This window comes from Gastrolobium bilobum, unplaced genomic scaffold (genome assembly GCF_033153095.1).
Source record: "Gastrolobium bilobum isolate Gb01-03AN ecotype WA unplaced genomic scaffold, APGP_CSIRO_Gbil_v1 utg4364, whole genome shotgun sequence".
In the NCBI taxonomy this organism is placed as follows: Eukaryota; Viridiplantae; Streptophyta; class Magnoliopsida; order Fabales; family Fabaceae; genus Gastrolobium; species Gastrolobium bilobum.
The window spans coordinates 145,169-169,010 of NW_026898973.1; the positions used below are offsets into that span (position 1 = coordinate 145,169).

Below are 23,842 nucleotides of genomic sequence, written 5' to 3' on the forward strand. Positions count from 1 at the left end.
TTCTGTGATTATCCGGATTCTTTATGCTTGCCAATTTGGACAGGATATCAGCTCCATTGTTGTCAAAAACTAGTGTAAAAACTTATGTTTTTATGTTTTTACTGAAGTGATACGTGTTAAAACGCAAGTAAAATCTTTCCTCAATAAAAACTACGTGTAAAAACCTAAAAACGATAGAAACATAAGTTTTTACATTTTTACTTAAACAAAAAACTAAATCGGGTCTTATACAGAAAAAAATTGAATTAGGTCAACTTTTAATCCATGACCTGATTTTCTTTTCTTTTTTTTAAAACTATTTCCATTCCCCTAAATCAAAATGCGCAATGAAAAAAAAAGCCTCTCACGAGGTCACTATTGTAGAGAAAAAAGAAAGTGAAACCACTGGGGAAAAGTTGAAGTACAAAGTTGAGGTTGGTTTTAAATCAAAATATTACGTTTTATTGCAACTGAACTTGTTATAGGATCAAGAGAAGAGGACATACAACTGATGCAAGATGATGTATTTGATTTGAATCAATTGATATAAATTAGGAGTTATTAAACTTCATTCTTTTGATGTTTTGGAACTTATTTGTAGGAGTTGTTAAACCTTTTTTGTATTTTTGAACTTTTATTTTATATAGTTATGTGATTTTTGTCTTTTAAATAAGAAATTGTTCATTGAATTATGAGTAGTGACTTATGTGTCATTGAATTATGAGTAGTGACTTATGTGATATATATATATATATATATATATAATTGCTCAAAACGACATCATTTAGGAGTTATAAGATTAAAAAATTACAATGATAAAGACTAATATAACCCTGTAATATATTAGAATTACAAAAATATCTTGATTTTCCTACCAAAACGACGTCGTTTTTGGCTCACCAGAGATAACTTATCTCCATTGACTGGAGAAATCATTTACCCTATATATATATATATATATATATATATATATATATATATATATATATATATATACATATATATATAATTTTGTATCTTAACCTTGAGTAGTAGAAACTTTACGTTTCGTATCGTTTCTGCGATTTACGTTTCTACCATCTCTTTCTGTTTCTACGTAAAAACTAGATTTTAACAACATTGATCAGCTTTGTTGTTCTCTCATCGAGGAATATGAGTGATCATAACTTCATCAAATTCAGATATGATCTTCTTCACTCTATTTAAATATTTCATCAAAAGAAGACCCTTGGCATGATATTTCCCATCAACTTGAGAAGTGACAAGCTGGAAATCACTGAAGGCTTTAACTCTTTTTGCCCCATGCTTCTTTACCTGCATCAATCCAACTATCAAGGCTTTATATTCTGCTTGATTATTTGAAGTTGAAAAATTCAGATGAAGAGAGTGTTCTATTGAAACCCCTACGGGACTTTCAACTATGATTCCAGTTCCATTCACTTTATTATTTGATGAACCGTCAACATAAACCAACCTTCCACATGTAATCCTTCTCAGCACTCCCTCCATCAGATGGAGTGAGCTCTATTACAAAGTCGGCTAGTGCTTGAGACTTAATGGCATGTTGAGTTTCATAGGTTATATCGTATTCAGAGAGCCTTATTGCCCAGTTAGTCATCCTTACATCTGCCATATTGATTGGTTAGTTCTTACTACTATTTGATGTCCTTGAAAGTATAATCGTAGTCTTCTAGGCCATCTTCTCTAACTTTTGGTATCTCAATTCAGGGCCTTGAAGAGCTCTACTAACAAAGTATATTGGCTCTTGGCATTTATTTGTTTCTCTCACCAACACAACATTTATTGCTTCTTCTCCAATAGCCAAATAAAAGATCATTACCTCTCCTGGTTCTGATTTTGATAGAACTGATGGTGCTATAGACATCTCTTAACTATTTCAAATGTAGACTCATAATCCGAGTTCCATCCATGTTCAGCTTTTTTCTTTAACAACTTGAAGAATAAGAGCGCATTTTTAGCCGATTTTGGCAAGAAACTAGTCAAGGAAGCCAATCTACCTGTTAATTATTAAACTTTCTTTTTTGCTTCTAAGGACCTTTATATCTAACACAGCTTTGCACATATCCGAGTTAGCTTCAATTCCCCTGTGGGATAACATAAAACCCATAAATTTTCTAGTCGGGAGTCTAAATACACATTTAACTGAGTTTAACCGAATGCGATGAGCTCTAAGCTTCTCAAATGTTTGATTCAAATCTTGAACATAGCTTGCAAGGTCTATTGATTTGACAATCATACCATCTATATAAACTTCTACATTCTTGTCGATTTGATCTTCAAATGCTTGGTTCATTACTCTCGAATATGTGCCCCCTGAATTTTTTAACCCAAAAGGAATTACATTATAATAGTAATTGGTTTTTTCAGCAATGGAGGTCGTCTTCTCTTGGTCTTCTGGATACATAGGTATTTGGTTATAGCCGGAATAAGTGTCCATAAAGGATAACAACCAAAACCCGGCTAAGTTATCCATGAAGCGGTCTATGTTAGGTGATGCTCTCCGGCAAGTATACCGATCGCACAAGTAATATAAGGATAAGAAAAGTTCGTCTCCACAGGGATTGTGGTCGTATATCAATTAATAGTCCTTTCAAGAATGGAGGAATTCAAAAGGGTTTGTTTGTGACATATAATGTCGATTTGAGTAAAATTAAAAGTAAAGACTTATTTTTGGGATTTTTCTGTGATGAAGAATAAAATTGAAAATAACAATGAGAAGTGATTTGTAAAATATGAGAAAAACATTGTAGCTAGGATACACTCACCAAATGATTACCGCTTCTTGCTCTAGATTGATTTACAATATTCATTTATAAAATTACTCGGATAAATTATTATCTAAAAAATATTAATAGTTAACCATCAATTCCATGCAAGGTTAACCCTTTAAACCCAATTGGAACCCCAATTCCTTGCAATGTTCCTCATGGAATTAAGCAATGAACTCAATAATTTAGGCACCCGCAATTCAATACGCATCTATTCCTAGCATGCATACGAACCGTTATCTTACCCTCTTTCTAGATGAAAATCCCAATATTTCTATCTAGGGTTTTAACCCTCAAACTATTATCAACTATTAGAGTGATCAATTCTAATAAAGAAAATAGAAAATACGAACAGGGTAGAGATAAAGATAATTATATAAACGAAGAATCATAAATCAATCTGTTGTAACAAGAGTTCACATAGGGCTCGTGACCCTAACTACAACAAAAATAAACTAGCCAACCATTATTATGGCTAAATATTCAATATTCATAAACCCTGGTAAATTAATAGAGAAAGAAGAAGAAGAAGTCGATATCTGGAATCCTCTCTGAGCACCACCGTCGTCTTTCTTCAATAGAATAGGTCTCGATACCTAATTCTGTCATGAGGATCCTATTTATACGTCTCTTTCATTCTTCCAAAATTGCCCTTCAGAAAACATGGTGCATCTTTCCCGCAAACCGACGCCAGTTGGCGCCGGTATGGCGCCGCGCTTCTGTCTGAATGGAAAAGTCGGACCAAATTCCTCGTAACTTGGCACCACTAGGCGCCATTCTCCTGACACAAAATGACGCTAGTTGGCTTCAATGTTGGCGCCACTTTGCTCCAATGTTGGCGCCACCTAGCTTCACTTTTGGGAAACTGGCGCCATTGTGTCGGCAGTTGGCGCCACTTGCAAAGTACCGTTGTGAAGTTCGTAAACTGGCGTGGGTGTGCGCCAGTGTGCCGCCATTCCGCGCCATGTTGCTGGAAATTGTACTGTGATACACCAGTGTGGAGTCGCGTCAACAGGCTTTTTATAATTTGTAATCTTTACTCCTTTACCTGTATAAATACAACCAATAGGTGAGAAATATTATTGACAAAGAAAGAATCAATATACTTAGCAAATATGTATTTAAATTGCTCTTTTATGACTCAATTCTTATTAATTTCAACTTGAAAAACCACACTTGCCAGAGGCACATCAAACCATTCCCAGATTTAAACGTGTTGTCCCCAGCAATGTACAAGACTCAATCCAGGAAATATACAATTAATCCAACATAACAATCCATAGACACTCTCATACACAATATGCCATGCATGTTTGACCCAATATCATAAACTCACAATAATGTCATCAACTTATTAAAGATACAAGTCTACATTGATTACCCCTCACACAGATAAATAATGTCCACTCATCACTCAGTGTTTAAGGGTATCATGAGCACTCAATCAATCACAGCTATAACACTACCATAGGCTTGATCATATTCTCAAAAATTCTTAAAAATGAAAAATTAAACACATGCATCAATTGATCAAAAGGACTTCATAGGTTGTAACTTGGCCGGGTTGAGGGGTAGGAATATGTGGATAGTAGCTCAAACAATAATAAAATTGAAAAACTGATATTATTTCATTTTTAACACATTCAACTCAATGATTTTTCTCCACTAACATTCCCACAGAATTTCGAGAATTAATTCCTTCCAACCACCTTTTAAGCACATTCACCCTTTTTCTTTTTCTTTCTTTTTCAATTTTTTTTTATAAGGGTACAGGTGACATCTACATCCCCTACTTACTTGACCTTTGTGGAGCTTACCTCAATTTCTTTGTTTTAACTTTCAACACATCAGTAATTCAATCTAAATCAAGGTAAGTCACTTGGATATAGGCTAAGCCATCAATCAGGCCACAGGTCATTTATCAACAAAATAAGTTCAGGCTCAAAGGGCTAACAATGGAAAAATTCATACAGGTGGGTTATTTTGGCCAATAGCTAACAAGAACAAAATGCCTTTATCACTTCAACCAATGCATGCATAACAGAGAAACATATCAAGTTCTAGAGTGTTACAACAGTGAGGTCTCTCAAAAAGAAAATTCAGTGTTTAAGCTCAAACCTCACAGCTATGGTATCAATATAGACTCAAGAAAATTGACCTCAGGCATTATCAGAATTTCACAACATCAGTCCAGACAAACGAGCAATCATGTAATCCAATTATATCTATGCAATGTCATGCCAGAATGTAATACAACATACTTTCAAAAATTCAATCAAGCATATTAACTAGATAAGCACATTTAAACCTGAGAATTGCTTGAAAAACAGATCTCTATTTTTTTTTTTATATAGCACACAAAATAACTATAAAAATAACTAAGAAAATTAAAAGAGTTAGAATATCTCCCCTGATAGAAGAATTGCAGTTCTAAGATGCAAGCCTACCATTCCCAGATTTAGAGAATTGTTGTCCTCAGCAATAATTAAACCACAAGAAAGAAGAAAAACCTGCACAATGGAACAAACAGTGGCATATAGGATAAACTATAATGCACACATTAAAACATCAGAGAAAGATATACCAACACTAAGTTACTAAAAATACGAAGCAGAAAAATAAACTAATATACAAAATCTTCGTCAGTAAGGAGATATAATCAACCCTCCTCCATGTCATCCCCTTCAGCAGTGTGGGATGACTCAACAAATAGAGGATCCGGTGGTACTGGATGCCTTGGTGTATGAGACCATCATTCCCAGATTTGGTCCAAACCATAAAACCATGTTAAGAACTCTTTGAAGCATTGATTTTTCTGAGAGAGAGAGTCTCGGTATCTCTTGTCAAAGACTCTTCTTTTTTAGGCCTTCATTTGTCGGTGATCCGCACACATCGTCCAACCAGTATCAAAAAGTTAGACCACCTCCTTTCTCAGTACCTTCTTCTGTATAGGATGACGCCTCCCTTGGGGTTTTCTCCCATGTTTGTCATCATCTTCATTGAGAATTTTGTGGGTACGGGAAGAGGGATCTTTATCTTCCAAATCAGTCTCTTGTTCCTTCAGTGCTTCAATTACCGCCTCCTTATTACCCAAGAAGATATCTTTTAAAGTTTGAGGAAGCTCCTTCAATTCCACTTTTGAGGTACTATCTTCTTTGTCATCATCTACTTTTTCAAGAACTTCAACTGCTACATTTTTTTCTTCCTTCAAGACTTCAAGACTAAAACAATCGTCTTTGTGAGAAGAATGTTTTATAGAATCAAAGACGTTAATAGTAACGGTCTCATCATTCATTCTTAGCTCGAGCTTCCTGTTTTCAACATCAATCATTGCACGAGATGTAGCTAAGAAAGGTCTACCCAGAAGAAGAGGCATTTCATTTTCTGCCTTCATATCAAGCACCACAAAATCAGCAGGAAAGATGAACTTGTCCACCTTCACAAGAACATCTTCAATTATTCCACTAGGCTTCCTTAAAGATCTATCAGCAAGTTGAAGAGAAACCATAGTGAGTTTTAGTTCTGTGATCCCTAAGGATTTGCAAACAGAAAGAGGCATCAAATTAATGCTAGCCCCAAGATCACATAATGCCCTGCTGATTTTTGTGTTACCAATTTCAATAGGAATGTTGAAGCTTCCAGGATCACGAAGCTTAGGAGGACATTTCCTTGTAATGATAGCACTGCACTCCTCAGTAAGTGCTACAGTTTGGCACTCTTGTAACTTGTGCTTCCTTGATAAAAGATCCTTCATGAATTTAGCATAATTTGGCATATTGACCAAAGCTTCAGCAAATGGAATATTAACATGAAGCTTTTTGAAAATATCCAAGAACTTTTCATAATGCTTCTTCTGAATGTCCTATTTGAATCTTTCAGGATACGGTGCCATAGCCCTCACATATTCGGGACTCAATTCTTGCTTCTTCTTTTCCACTGGCTTCACCACTTCAGTAGGTTTTTCAATTTCTTTTTCTTTTTCTGGCTCACCTGCAATGTCTAGCTTTTCTTTAACCTCAGGAGATGGAAGTATTTTTCCACTTCTAATTGTAATAGCCATACAATCTTCCTTTGGATTGGTGACTGTGTTACTAGGGAAAGTGCCTGGAGTTCTATCAGCAACTTGCTTAGCCAGCTGGCCAATTTGATTCTCCAAATTCTTGATAGAAGCACTCATGTTTTTAGTATTGGCCTTAGTCCCTTCCATGAAGACATTGGAGTGTTGAGCCATTTGTCCAACTAACCTCTCCAAATCAGAAGGTTCTTTGTTTGGGATTGGTGGAGGCTGCAAGAAATTGTTAGAACTATAATCAAGACCACCTTCTTGACCTCTCCTCTGAAAATTGCTACTTCCAGAAGGAAAATTTTGACCTCTTTGAACCTTTTGTTGCTGAGGTCTCTGATCATACCAAATGTCATTCACTTGCATTTGTTGAGGTGAATCAGAAGGCATCAAAGGACATTCATTAGACTCATGATTGTCCTGGAAATATTCACACACAACGACAGCAGCTTTAGTCTGAACACCAACAAGCTGCATCTTGTCAAGCCTTGATGTCAAGTTTGCTACCTGCTGAGATAATAAACTGTTTTCAGCCAGCACCGCATCATTACCTTCCAGTTGAAGGATACCTCTCTTAGGCATGGATGACAGCAATTCATTTTCATTGGCAGTCATCCTCTCAATCAACTCAAGAGTCTCATTTGCTGTTAGGGATTTGATCGTGCCACCGGCTGCACCATTCAACACCATCCTCACCTCAGGTTTGCAACCATTGAAAAAGATTCTTACCTGATTACCAGCAGTCAAGTTATACTGAGGACACCTCCTCATTAGATCCTTGAATCTGTTCCATGCTCCACACATAGTTTCACCCTCTAACTGAGTGAAATTGGTGATATCATTCACCATTTGGTTGTACCTCTCCATCGAGAAGAACTCAGCAAAGAACTTCTGAGACAGATCATCTCATGTAGAAATGCTTGCTGCAGGCTGCCTTTCCAACCAACTCATAGCCTTTCCCTTAAGAGCAAAAGGGAACAACCTCAACCGGATTGCATCATTCGACACCTGAGGGTGTTTGGTTGAGTCACAGATCCTCAAGAATCTGTCAATAAATCAGTGAGGATCTTCACTCTTCTCTCCTCCAAACTGAGCTCTCTCCACCAATTGAATATGAGAGGACTTGAGCTCCCAATTGTTGGCAACATTTGGCTGAACAATACTCGCATTGGGCCTGTTGAATGATGGAGTCAGAATGGTATCCATGAGCAGATTGTCCGCTTCATTGTTTGCTGCCATCTTGTGTGCTTCTTCAGACAGAATTCCTAACTCCTTGAATGCAAGCTTCTTCCGAGCAAGTTTTCTGTTCCTCTTTTCTGTTTTTGTAATCTCCAAGTCAAGTGAAAATTCTGGCTCTTTATCTCACATACAACTCAGAAAAGAGATTAGTAGCACTGTTCAAGAATCACAGAGAAATCAAAAATAAAATAATATAAAAATCCAATCTTAAAAATCAAAATTAATTGATATAAGAAACGCCAATCCCCGGCAACGGCGCCAAAAACTTGATGCTCTCTGGCAAGTATACCGATCACACAAGTCATATAATTATAAGAAAAGTTTGTCTCCACAGGGATTGTGATCGTATATCAATTAATAGTCCTTTCAAGAATGGAGGAATTCAAAAGGGTTCATTTGTGACATATAATGTCGATTTGAGTAAAATTAAAAGTAAAGACTTATTTTTGGGATTTTTCTGTGATGAAGAATAAAATTGAAAATAACAATGAGAAGTGATTTGTAAAATATGATAAAAGCATTATAGCTAGGATACACTCACCAAATGATTACCGCTTCTTACTCTGGATTGATTTACAATATTCATTTATAAAATTACTCGAATAAATTATTATCTAAAAAATATTAATAGTTAACCCTCAATTCCTTACAAGGTTAACCCTTTAAACCCAATTGGAACCCCAATTCCTTGCAATGTTCCTCATGGTATTAAGAAATGAACTCAATAATTTAGGCATCCGCAATTCAATACACATCTATTCCTAGCATGCATACGAACTGTTATCTTACCCCTTTTCTAGATGAAAACCCCAATATTCCTATCTAGGGTTCTAACCCTCAGACAATTATCAACTATTAGAGTGATCAATTCTAATAAAGAAAATAGAAAATACGTACAGGGTAGAGATAAAGATAATTATATAAACGAAGAATCATAAATCAATTTGTTGTAACAAGGGTTCACATAGCGCTCGTGACCTAACTACAATAAAAATAAACTAGCCAACCATTATCATGGCTAAATATTCAATATTCATAAAACCTGGTAAATTAATAGAGAAAGAAGAAAAAGAAGTCGATATCTGGAATCCTTTCTGAGCACCACCGTCGTCTCTCTTCAATAGAATATGTCTCGATACCTAATTCTGTCATGAGGATCCTATTATACGTCTCTTTCATTCTTCCAAAATTGCCCTTCAGAAAACATGGTGTGTCTTTCCCGCAAACCCACGCCAGTTGGCGCCGCGCTTCTGTCTGAATGGAAAAGTCGGACCAAATTCCTCGTAACTTGGCGCCATTTTGGCGCCACTAGGCGTCATTCTCCTGACACAAAATGGCGCTAGTTGGCTTCAATGTTGGCGCCACTTTGCTCCAATGTTGGCGCCACCTAGCTTCACTTTTGGGAAACTTGCGCCACTTGCAAAGTACCGCTGTGAAGTTCGTAAACTGGCACGGGTGTGCGCCAGTGTGCCGCTATTCCGCGCCATGTTGCTGGAAACTGTACTGTGATACACCCGTGTGGAGTCGCGTCAAAAGGCTTTTTATAATTTGTAATTTTTACTCCTTTACCTGTATAAATACAACCAATAGGTGAGAAATATTATTGACAAAGAAAGAATCAATATACTTAGCAAATATGTATTTAAATTGCTATTTTATGACTCAATTCTATTAATTTCAACTTGAAAAACCACACTTGCCAGAGGCACATCATTAGGCTTGGGTATGAATCTTTAGGACACACTTTATTAAGATCAGTTCAATCCATACTGACTCTATTTTCCACTAGGTTTCTTAACCATAACCACATTGGCTAGCCATATAGTATATTGAATATTTCTTATGAACCCGGCATCAAGAAGCTCTTTCACAAAAGGTAAAAATAATGATGTAGAAAGTGATGCACAAGAGACTTCTTACAAGATCCAAAACAACACAGTAGCGTGAGGTAGATGACATGTTCCCAGTTTTTGACCTAGAGAGGGAGAATATTTCACATGTCATTCGAGACTGTAGTGAAGCCAAATCCGTGGGGCTTAAATTAGTTCCAAGTGACAAAGTTGATGATTTCTTCTTAGGAGATATGAAACAGTGGCTGTCGGAAAATATTGCTATGCATGTTAATGACAGGGAAGATAAAAAATGGCTAACTACTTTCTTTCTAACTGCTGGAAGATTTGGCATTGGCGAAATGAAAGAAAACATGGTGTCTCGTTGACGCCCATTTTAATCAAGGAAAACCTAATCTGAAATCCTACAAAGGATGAGGAAGAGGCCGCAAACAAATGTACAAATTTGGCTTCTGATAGAAGAATCACGGTAGCGGACATATCTTGGCAGTTTCCCAATTCGGGTGCTGTCAAGGTTAATACAGATGGGGCTGCGCGTGGTAACCCTGATCCAGCTGCTTATGAGGGTGTCATTCGTGATGAGTGCGATAAGTGGCTTGGTGACTTTGTGTATAAATTAGGGAGGTGTTATTCATTCAAAGAAGAATTATGGGGTGTCCTTATGTGGTTAGAGATTGCTTGGAATGTTAGATACCGTAACATCATTTTTGAAAGTGATTCAACAAGTGTGATCATTGTGCTCACTAGAAATGGTGCAGCAGTCCGTGAGAATGATTTCTCGCATATAGACATGGATCGATAAAAAATAGTTTGTGACTTTCTGGCATACTTTGAGGGAGGATAACTCGTGTGCAGACTAGTTGGCGAATTTCATATTAGACTATGAGGGGCAAGAAGACTATCTTATTTGGCAGGAACCTCCCACTGGCATCTAGTTAGTGTTGCTTGCTGATCTGTCAGCTGTTGGGAGACCTCACGCTTTGAGTTGTAATATTTTGATTCTTTTTTGTGTTCTTTTTTTGTTTGGTGGCTTAGGCCTTTAGTTTACCAAAAAATAAATGTTACACTTATAGGCAGATAATACAAGTATTTATGTTTAAGCAAGAGCCAAAGACATACCAACAAAAGTATATTGTGTACATCTTGCATAGCCACGATCAAAATAATGAGGAGGTTATTTCATCAAAAGAATATAACAAATAAAATTGAGATGATAAAAGATATATGTAGCATAAATTGTTGGTCAAAGACTGAATCTCATCAACAGTGAAATTTGGTCTCGTTCTACAAAACATGATAAATTGCTAGGATAATAATACATATCCAGAAATTTCAGGATTGACTATACTTCTGAAATATATCCAAAAAATATTAAAAGAAAAAAGCCAAACCTTAAAATAAAAGAGTCAAGAACCTATCTCTAACTTGAATGAATAATTATCATAGCCAAGATGATCGAGTTCCCTTCTCATGTAAATTTTATATGAATCATGGCAATGAAACACATAAGCACTACTAGAAAGTAACCTGATAAAGATCACAAAAGCAAAAAAACAAAAACAAAGAAAGACAACTAATAAATAAATCGAATAATAACAAACAAATATATTTAGTAAATGTAAGGATAGGATGATAAATAGAGCATCATGATGCTAACCAAATCAGCCCTCCTCTCCTCCATCAATCAGGTGCTAAACCATATAGTGAAGGATTCCTTAACATACAGACATACAAGCAAGTGTACAAAATCCAATAACAAGCGTCCCTAGCATTTAGAATAGTACCAAGAACAATTTTAGCATTCAGTTGATCGGCTAGCTTAGACGCAAACGGCCTCTCAATTAGAAGTTGTTGGTTCATATAAGAGAGGTAATATTGCAACTCACTATGGCCATTAACAATTATTCCCTCACTATATAAGTCATATTGGGGCTTTCCAGCACAAGCACGACCCAGCATTTGCATTACATCAAGAGGACTTAGTTTAGTCTAGGCTCTATAATAACCCAAATGAGTAAATGTTGATAAATAATAAAATCTGCTGCATCGCTTTTATAACCTGTTATAGCGATTATGGGAAAACATGCACTAACAAGTATGTAAATGGAATATATGAGAGGTTAAACCTATGAAATGAATAATTACATATATTCTGTGATTAAAATGAAGAAATTATATTAATAATAAAATTTAGAGATTTTTGGGGAAATGTGCAAATAGTGAAAATATCGCGATAAAAATGCAACTATGCAAAATTACCTGGAAACTTGAAAATGAACTACTAAGAGTTTATTAATGGACAATGGTGAATGTTAAAATGATGATTTGATGATCAAAACATGAGTTAGTGGGAGTTTAAGTGAGGGGTAAAATAATCATTTCTTAGGTGTGAAAATTTGACCTAAGTCAAAGCTCCACTTAAGTGGAATCAAGACACAAATCAAACACATTTTGCTCCATCTTCTTTGTGGGTTGTTGCCATCAAAACCGTGAACCCATTCGTAGGAAGCTTGAAATTGTAACTTTTGATATACTCCACCAAATCACTTGAAGTTTGAACGAAAATTGCTTAGAATCCTAAGGGGAGTAAAGCCTATAATTTAGTTTCCATCAAAAATCCTTATATAGAGAGATTTTGTAGCATGAAGGTGGCGACCTAACTTGGTTGGAGAGGCTTGGAAGCTTGCATTGCTTGATTGGAGGCTTGATTTTTGTTCCTTGGACCCTTATGAGTTGATTGGTGGTAAGTTTCCTTGATTTTCGTTGTGTTTCTTGAAGATCAAATTTTGAAGTTGTCTTGGAAGAATGATGTGTTGGTGGGGCTGTTTTGGTGGTGATTGAGATTGTTTAATGTAAAATAATTGGTGAAAATGAGATAAAAACATGGTTGTGGTCATTTTGATGTTTGACCGAAAATCATGTGTAAAAAGTGGTGAAAATCCCAAGTGTTGTCATAAAGGTGTGTGAGTTAGACTTAATATATGTTAGCATAGATGTTGGTGAGTTTAAAAAAAATGATGGAAAAAGATTTAAATGATCATTTGGGATACTAGCAAAATTTTCAAAATTTTGTAGGAAGTGTTGAATTTCAATTCTTTCCATCACTGTTTAAATTTGTTTTATGGGGTTACATACCTCCAAATGGGGCAAACGATATATCAATTTGAAGTCCAAGATGTCTACTTTCTACCATTAAAATTTCAAGTCATTTGAAAATAATTTCTATTTTATATGATTTTTGGAGTATAGATAGTTTTTCTTGAACCCAACTCACCAATTTTCATATTTTGGGCAATGTTGTTAACTATTGATGAAATCCTTTTGTTCTATGATCTAATACAATTAAATGGGATGTGTATCATGTGGAAAAGAGTTTGTGGAACTAAGATTAATGGTGAAAAGTAGTTGAAATAACCATTTGTATGACTTTGGTGTTATGGCTGAAAACTAGCATGAATAAAGTGTTGATTTTCTTGTGTTAATCACTTGGATAGAGTTTTGATGTTGATAAATATGATTGATTCGTTATGTAGTTTGATATCAAGTGATGACTTGATGCAGGATCAAGCATTGAAGGAGACTATTGAAGAAAGTATTGATACTTAATTGGTGGAATATAGGGTAAGTTTTTTAATGTGTTTGGTATTTGAGTAAATAACCATTAAATTAATGGTTGATATTGAATTCATTGTTTTGATTGAAGTAGTGAACCTTGATATAGGTAAATTTGTGGTATAAAGTGTCATCGTGGGCTTACTTGGGTGACAAGAAAGCTTGGTGTAACACCCCGTGTGCACCCGGAGTATTAAACATACATATGGTAATAGCGCAGCTAAATAAATGCGGAAGCTAACTTTTTCTTTCCAATTATGAACTATTTATTATTAACCAAGTGGGTTATTTTTTCCATTTCAAACTATCGCATGTATGTAAATTGCAATATAACTAACTGAATAACCTCATCAAATATACGTGTATCTAGTCACGGAACAACAACACGTACACCGCACAATATCCAGATACGGTTAAACAACTCAAGCATAAATAAACATGTCTGATAACAATGTGGCATGGACAACCCACATGCTCACCAAATAAAACAACATAATAAGCATGTCTCAAATACAATAGTCATAAAATGAGAATTAGGCATAATCATGTGCTACAGGGGTACCTGCCACCTGCCACCAGAGGTCTCAACCTCAAAGGTACCTGTACTTAAAAATGTTCCCCACACAGGGTGAAATCTCTAAAAAGAAATCTCAGTAAGGCAAGGGGTCCTCTAGGAACCAATAAACCATCATGCACATAAATCATCCCTCCATGAGGTATGGTGAAACCAATAATGGGCAAAACTGAGGACACGGAAGCCTACCTCGCAAGCTATCAATCCAACTCCAGAGTCTACACCAGCCCAAGGTCACCCAACAGCACAATCACAATCTATTTAGACCAGAAACCTTATCAACATACACAATCTAGAAGTTCATTGCATTACGACAACATTTCCTTTTTCGTTTCGTGCTCTTAGGCTTCTCCCAAAGCCATAAGCCTTTAATCTAAGTGATTCCGACTTAGTTAACTTATTACAGAGGTTCACATTAACCAATCATGGATCCAGAAATCCAATCTACACTTCTGTTTGGACAGAACAGTGCACAACTCAAAATTCCTAAAATATTTGGATATTTGTCGGGGGCATATCCGGATATCACAAATCCCATATCCGAATATCAATATCTGGATATCTTATCCGGATATTTCGTGACAGAATGCAGTTTCTGCATTTCGCGAAGATATCCCTTCAAGGTTCCATTTTTAACACTCCACAACGTCCAAGCATGCATATTTAGACACATTTAGGTCAGTGTTCATGTTGGTTACTTAATATCATCGTTTTACATGCCAAGACTTAATCTTTAACTAGGAAACTCATGAGCAAAGTTCAAGAACATACCCCCAAGATCAAAACAGAAACAATAGGTGATTTAGAGCTCCCAATGCAGCTCTAAGGTTCTGACTTCACAAGGCCACGAAAATGGCTATCAAGCTTGGTTTTTTCTCTTCAAATGTAGCTTCTTGGAGCATCAAGTGCCAAGAAAATAACTCTCACTTCACTAACCAAGAAGAACAGCCCCAAAACTCACCTCACACAGAGTAAACAACTCAGAAATGGAGTATCTCTCTCCCTCACAAGGTTCACTCACACATAGTTATGATGTTTTGGTGAAGAAACATGAAGAAAAGTGATCCATTGAAGGTTTCTATGGAGGAGGAGAAGGGTGGCAAGTGAGGAACACCAAACTTCAGAAATGGGGGCACATAGAAACTGATGGAAATAAGCCTAGGGTTTTGTGCATTTAGTATATATAGGGACTTTAAGTTTAACCCGTCAGTATTATCACTAATAGCTCCGCTAATCATTATAATCTCAAACTTCAGATTATGAACTTAGCCATTTTTCTAGGATTTATCATATTTTTATAATAATTTTCGCAGCACTTTTGCGATACACATTTTTACGTAACCGGTATCAGTCTTGACGTCAGTTCTCATTATTTCGACTCCAAACTTGCTATACTTGACCTGGATATTATTCTAGAAATATTCATGTACTTATTATAATTTTTTGGGATACTTGATCGGTACACTCTTATACCGTGAAGCAGAACCGATATCTGCATTTTTCATCAGAAAAGCGACTTTCAGCGTTATTAAGACCTTACTACAATTATTTAAGTCTTTCTATATTTATTCAAGTCAATTATGGAATTATTTAACAAACTCATATTTAAATTAATTAAATTATTAATTTAACGGTGCGGGTTTTACAATAACAGTGTCCAGCAAGGTCACGGATCTATTTTTATGACATTCACATTATGAATACTCAAAAGTCTAGTATTTCATCGCATTAGGACTACATTCTCTTATCTTTTAACAAACGTAAGCTTTTTCCAAAGCCATAAGCCTTTAATATCTTAGGTTCTGACTTAGTTACATTGTTACAGAGTTTCATACTATCCAATATAGGGTCCATAATCAAACCCACGCTTCTGTTTGGATAAAACAGCTCACAACACGAAAATTCTCAGAATATCCGGATATTTATCGGGGTCATATCCAAATATCCATATCCGGATATCAAGATCCCCATATTCGGATATCAATGTCTGGATATCATATCCGGATATTTCACGACAGAATGCAGTTCTGCATTTTCGCGAGAATATCCATCCAAGGTTCCGTTTTTAACACTTTTAAACGTCCAAGCATGCATTTTTGGACACATTTAGGCCAGTGTTCATGTTAGCTACTTAATTATATCGTTTTACATGCCAAGACTCCTTCTTTAACCAAGAAACTCATGAGCAAAGTTAAAGAATATACCTCAAAGGCTTGTAGGAAATAATGAGAGGCCTTTAAGGTTGTAAAATCCACTCTTTGTTTCCACCAAGCACTGAGCACGAAAATGGAGTGATGCACTCCACTCCCTTCACCACAAGAAGCTTCCAAGCAAGCTCAAGGTTGGCTCAAACTCTAAAACTCACAAGACTCACACTCTCTCTTCCAAGGCAGCAGCAAGGGGGGTTCAAGAATGGACTTTTCTGCCTCAAGTGGCTTACTTTCCACTCACAAGAAGTATCAAGAGGAAGAGGAATGCTTAAAAATGGACTCTTTGCAAACTCCCATGAAGAAAGGTGAGATCTTCCTAGGGAATGGAGAATAAGGTGATCAGAATGTTAGAAATAGTTTCGTAGGTCTGTTGGTAGCAATAGGAATAATTGTTTGAGTTCCATTTATATAAGGTTACTCATTTAATCCATCGGTATTAGTTATAATAGCTCCGCTTATCATTTTGCTCCAAAATTTAATATTCTGAACCTAGCCATTTTTCTAAGATATATTATAACTTTTGCAGCATTTTTCCAGTACACATTTTATACATAGCTGGTATTAGTTCTGACATCAAAACTCATTATTATGACTCCAAACTTGATGTTCTTGACTTGGTTATTATTCGAGGAATATTCTTATACTTATTATAATTTTTTGAGATACTTCACCGGTACGCAATTATACCGTGAAACATAACCGGTATCTGCACTTTTCATGAGAAAAGCGACTTTCAGCGTTATTAAGCCCTTACAATAATTATTTAAGTCTTCCCATATTTATTCAAAGTCATTTATATAATTATTTCTTAAACTCATAATTAAATTATTAAAGATCCTAATTTAACGGTGCGGGTTATTACACTTGGCAAGAGGAAACCTACTTGAGATAAACTTCTGGCCTTGGGGTTAACCCCTTGTGTGTTCCACCATATTCTATTGGAAGGAACTGTTAGATAATGTGATGTATGATAATGATTGTGATAGTATGCTTATGCATTGTTGGATATGATATCTATATGTATGTGTTATTCTATATATTTCTTTGGCCAGTAGAATTGCACAATTGTGGGGACTTCCACTGGATAGGTCTCTATGATGAAGTTCCAGTTGGTATGATGTCTTAGAGTTGTTATCTATGATGGAGCACTCTAGGAAGTCTCAGGAAGTTTGGAGATTGATTGATGTATGATGTACTATACTCTTGTTATTATATTGCGCACATTGAGTGAACCATTGGGTGTAGTGGTCTTCCAAGACCCTTGGTTTACTGAGATTTATAATCTCACCCCGTGTTTGGGGACCACCATTTCAGGTACAGTTGATAGAGCTGGAAGATCCATGGGTAAGAAGCCCGTACAGGGTCGATGATATTGGATATTTTGGATTCAGCATATTTTGATGTATGTTGGACTTAGCATATGAACATTATGTTGTTGCATGACTTTATGTATGCCATGATCAAGGTTTTGTTTATGTGTTATTTTGTCTAAGTACATATTTGTATTTTGGGACATTTGATGTAATTTGTAAAGGTTATGTCTAATATGTATTTAAATAGTTTGTACCAAGTGATGCAATTCTAATTATGTTTATTTGAGATTTGGACATGTAATTAATGATTGATGCATGATGGAGGAGCTTAGGCCTATTATGGTATGTTTTGATGTCTTATATTGGTTATGGATTGCATAATTGAAGAAACTATATGATTGGTATAGGAATCAAATGGATGAGGTAAATATGTTAAGTGTTGAAAGGGCTAACTTGATGATTAGGTAATCAATGAATAATAACTTGAGGACAAAGAGTGGATCAAAATATGATAGTTGTTGTTGGACGTAATGCTCCATTGTTTGTTGGGCAATGGATGACCATTCTATGTCTATTAGGTACAAGATTGAAATTAATGGCATTAGTTGAAAATGCACAACGTTGCTGCCCAAATTTTCTGTAAGGCTTAGGATTGACCTCCATCTTTTAAAAAAATCATAACTCACTCAATTATTGGTCAAATGAGGCATGTGAGGTACCAAAATGGAGCTTAGAATGTCTACTTCCTTTTCCTAAAATATGAGACAATTCTTGGTTGTAAAATGTACCCATAAAACGGATGTGTGAGGGCTGTTTTGGAATGCAAAGTCACTGTCAGTTCTGGGCAGCAAATTCAAATGCCCATATTTCCTTCGTTTCTTATAGAAACAAGGTGTATCATATGTCAAATTAAAGCTCTAGGTGTCTAGTATTGTGTATAAAAAAAATTAGAATAAAATGGGCGGTGGAACTCACCCAGATTGCATCTCTATTTGCAGTCTTGTCTCCAGGAACCCAGTTTTCAGTTGTTAATTTACAACAAATATATCTTGAGTTATACAAATCCAATTGAGGCTTACAATACCTCGTTTGGAAAGATTGAAAAGTCTAGATGAACATAATAAAAAATGAGAATTTATAGTCAAGTAGATCATCCCCAGTTTAGGAAAAACCAAGATCTGTTCAGTGAGGAGTTTAGTGAAATTGTGAAATTGGTTGTGTTGATTTATGGGAACGACATAGCATCAAAAAATAAGTAATATACGACATGTATGACTTAGAATTAATTATTCCACAAATATGTATGAGTTCTAATTACAGTTTAGAATTTTGTAAAATACGAAATTGGTTTCAAAATAAAAAGGTTGAATAAAAAGGAAAAAAATTTATGATATTTTAATTCAACTATTGTGATTGTAATTGCACTTAATACCACACGTAATGATAACATACCGGTATACAACGAGCTGTTACAGGCTCCCTTTTCAGGAATGTAAATTTATATCCCTTTAATAATCACAATATGAGCAGGGATTGCTTTGTCAGGATTTCTTAATAAACACAAGTGCTTTGTCATAATAGACTTTCATAAGTTATAACTTAGTCCATGTAATGTAACTATCTAAAAATGAAGGAATTAATCATCAAGTCCTTTTTATTTGGTTCCTTCAATCCTATAAATGTTGTGTGGATTTAAACAATCTTTTTGTTCGTATAAACATGCATATTCACGGATGTCTCCAATTTGTTTCTCAACATGTTAATCTCGTAGCTAGTTTGTATACATTGTATGTTTTCCTCCCTAGCATTTTAGGGTGTGTGGATAACTTGTCTTCTCCAGCTTATAGCTCCAAGTTTTACAAAATAAATGCACACTTAAAAATTTTGATTTCTAAGATAGGTTGTTTTTATTTTCCCCACCTATATTATGGGCAAAGTATTGGTAAGTGTGAATTTTCTTTTAATCAAGGTTTTAAGGATTCAAATTTGGTGTTCAGACATAAAATGTACTTATTTTCGATGGTGGGTGTTTTAAGAATTGTACGTTAAAATGTAAATTTTGAAATAAATTATTACTGTTTTTATAGAATTTATTAAAAAAAATTATACATTTATTGATTCATCAATTACCTAATTAATATTGTCGAACTTATTATAAGGAGCGATTCTTCAGCACCGTTATTATTATTATTATTGATTTTTAAGGAAAAAAATAATAATATAAATAAGATTGCATATAATCAATATTCATCCTTACCATTAGAAAAAGGTTTGCCCTTTATTAGAGCTTTAAGAAAGTTACATTTTCTTAATATTTTTTATTCCTATGGGCAAGTTATTTTCTCGGGACATAAAAGAAAAAAGAGTAAATACCTTTTTCGATCCCTAGCAGATTTCATGGTGCCCACTTTAGTCCCTAGCAATAAAAAAAGCCATTTGTGGTCCCTGTAATATTCAAACTAGACCCATGTTAGTCCTTCTGTTAGTTGAGCTCCAACGTCGTTACTAACGTTGCTCACGTTAAATCGCTGAGTCACAATCCACCTTGGACAAAATACGATATCGTTTTGGCTAGTCACACAGTCTTTGTTGGACAGGTGGCTTCAATACTCAAGAGGGGGGTGAATTGAGTTTTACAAAATCTTTTCGCAAGGTACCTCCTTTGATGTTTTAAAGACTATTTCTTCAATAAAGTAATTTAATAAGGAAATGTCTAATTGTAAAAGCAAGTGTAATGATCAACAAAGTAAGCAAGCGAATGTATAAAGACAATCTAAGATGCAATTTTAATACTTAAATAAAGAGATTAAGGTTAGAGAAATTGCAAACTAGATGTATCCTGGTTCGGTCACTACCACCGTGACCTACGTCCAGACTGAAGCCGCTCGATCAATTCTTTTCACTAACTATCAAGCTTGAGGGTGCTTGACAAACCACTACAACTTTTCAAGACTTCGGGCTCTTGATGCCTTACACTTTTTCACTCCAAATTTTCTTAGGAATTTGGTAACCTCTCAAATATAGGGTTCACTCCCCTCTCAAATCAAGAAGTAGGATTGAGGTGATTAGAAGTGGCTAAGTACTCTCAAAGTACAGATTGAACAAATTGAAGAACTAAGAGATGTATAACTTCAAAGGAAAGATGAGCTCAATTGTATGCAATGATCAAAATGAGTAATTAATGAGTAATAAAAGGCTAGCAAGAGTAATAAAGCTTCAATAAATGCTATAGGGTCGTGTACTGTTCATCCCAATTGATGTGGGTATTTATAATGACACCTCCTATGAAAACTAGCCGTTTCTAGTCGTTTATAGCCGTTGTAATCCGTACATATCCGGATATTCATCGGGCTCATATCCGGATATTGTATATCCGGATATTCTTTGTTATATATCCGAATATCTGATATCCGGATATTCAAAGTGGAATATCCGGATATTTCATAGCAGCAGCCTTTTTGTACGAGTTATGAGTTTCTACTCTTTCCAAATGGTTTTTATGACGTGTAATGCCTGTTATTGGTTATGGAAATTATCTAGAAAAGTTTGTATCGCATAGGTACTTCTTCCAAACCAAAATTGTACATATGAAACCATTTGTCTTGACTTTTCTTTTTAAGGATGCATGTTTTTGAAATATATGATTGATGAATGACCTTGAGCTCATGCAATGCTTTGTTTCTATACATCTTTACATATTTATCCTAAGTCCTAAATGAATATACCATTTGAGATTCTGGACTTGGATTGATGCTTGAGACTTGGTGCATACTTTCACATTTGCTTTTTGGATATTGCTTCGTCTTTGAATCATTCCTCTTTGTTATCATCAAAACCATGTTGTCGTGGAATCATCAAGTATATGTTGTATCCACATCATCACTTTGATTCATCAATCTCCCCTTTTTTGATGATGACAAACTTTAAATTGAGAAAGAGAGTTAGTGTTGCATAAATTCATTCAATTGAAATATAGTACTCCCCCTTAGTTCATGGCATAGGTTATTTTCAATTTTCAATATCTCCCCCTATTTACCTTGCAACTTGAGTGATTGAATATTTCGCAATTTAGTAGATGTTTCTCCCCCTTTGGCAATATCAAAAAGAAGTAATCCAATAGTGAAAGGAGTATGCAAGTAAGAAGATAGTGTAATGAAATTGCAAAGAAAATGTGATGCATATCATTAAGCGAAAAGTGGTTACATACATCAAGTAGATACGCGTAGTACTCAAACAAAATATTAATCAAAAAGGAGTACAAGCGTCCAAAAAAGGCATAGTCTAGCTGCGAAACAAAATGACAATAAGTAATCCTATACTAAGAGTCGTCGTCATCACTGGAAGTATCCGTAACTGAAGCAGTGGCCTCATCATCCTCATCTCCCTCAGCAGGAGAAACATGAGAGCCGCCAGCATCACTGATAGGAGAGTGAAGGCAAAGGGAAGTCTCGATGCGAGTGAGACGAGAAGAGACATCCTCACGGAAGTGGTACCAGTCCTCACGGAATGCAATATGAGCAGCTTCTTGCTGCTTAAGGTAAAGCATGATGTCGTGAGAAGTATAGCCACAAGTCGTGGTGTGTGGAGGAGGCAGAGGAGGAAGGCGAGTCGCAGCAGTAGAAGGTGGATCTACTGGCCTATTAGCAGCCTGCGGAGTGTGCAAATCTTCCTCCATGTCAACAGCTGAGGCATCTCCATATGTGGCCTCATCATCCCATTGCCACTGACCATGCAAGTAAACGAAGTTCGTCTTGATCAGCAGCTTTTCTCCAAAGCAGTTGTGAGCGGGCCTGAGCTTCTTTTTTGCTTCACCATCCATGGGCACACCCTTAAGCTCCATGATGCGCTGAATGAGCATAGGGTATGGTAGATGTGCAGTGGAACCATAAGAGGCATCTCTCATCTGACAGCAGAAGGTGTGGCGCCAGTCAATGGGGAGCTGAGTGCCAATGGCCCACATAGTAAAAAGATCATTCTCCTGAACAATGGTATGATTTGAATGCCTAGGGAGAATGATGTGAGATATCACATAAAGCAGGATGCGAGCAGAGATGGTCAGCTTCTTGGCTGAGAATCGGACCAGGTTTATCTGTGCAGTCCGGGGACGAAGGATGGAAGCCAGGAATGCTGCACGATCGTAGGACTGAAAGTCGGAGAAGTGAATCCCATCAAAGGTAAGCGGCTCATCATCAGTCACAAAATCATCGTCAGCAGCATCATTAATCTGAAAGGTATAGCTAACTAGCTCTTCCCAGTCATCAGGTGTGACGGTAATGTCGACACCCTTTACGCGAGAGCGTAAAGTGCCATTAGAGTACTGGATGTTCTTGTAGAATGCTCTAACAAGAACTTCGGAGTAAGAGCACTGTAGGGCAGCAAAATGGAGTAAATTGACAGAGTCAAGAGTTTGGCAGATATCAAACCCCAGAGCTGCCAAAAAAACAGTGTCCAAGTACTTCGGCTCCAGAATGGGGCGTGTGGAGAACCTCTCAATGAATGTACGGGTTTCTTCGGGATTTCCATCGAAGAGATACCCGAAGCCCGAGCGGTCAACGGGGGCAGAGGCAGCAGGGGCAGAGGATGAGGCATGGGTGTCAGCCCTCCTCTTGGAGCGGCGTTCTCGTGCACCATTGTCAGCCATGGCGTGTAGCAGATGACAGAGACAGGACCGGCGACTGAGATGCGAGGACCAGAAGTGGGTCGAACAGGGTTAGGAGAACGGAGAGGCTATTGAGATGATTGGAAATGATTGCAGGGAGAGGGACACCAACGATGAAAAGGACGGAGGCGGCAAGGCAGATGGAGCGGAACGAAGGTTAAAAGAGAAAAGGAACGAAGAAGATGAGTGGACACCTGTTTTAAAAGAACCACAGCGCGACAAATATCCGGATATGTGAAACACAATATCCGGATATCCAGTATCCGGATGTCGTATCCGGATATAGATATTCGGATATGGTATCCGGATATACGTATCCGGATAATTGTATTCGGATATTCAATGTTGAATATCCGGATATATCCAGACAGATACGAAAAAAGACCAGAAAAGGCATACTGAATTCAATCAAACATGTCATATGGCATATACTTCATAGTAAAAAGGTTGAAAGGCATATATAACAGGTATATTGGGCTATGAGTTATGAAAAGAGCAAGATCAAAGCAATGGTCAAGGTATGGTTTGCAAGTTAAGAAGCTATTCATGCATGA

The 23,842-nt window shown here is 36.3% G+C and overlaps 1 non-coding gene across 1 annotated transcript; it reads left to right on the top strand.

Annotated features, from left to right (window-relative positions):
* The first annotated feature begins 7,576 nt into the window (after positions 1-7,576).
* Positions 7,577-7,682, top strand: LOC133285987 (small nucleolar RNA R71). The gene has a single exon (XR_009748073.1). It is a non-coding gene; the product is annotated as a small nucleolar RNA R71 (small nucleolar RNA).
* Positions 7,683-23,842: the final 16,160 nt, after the last annotated feature.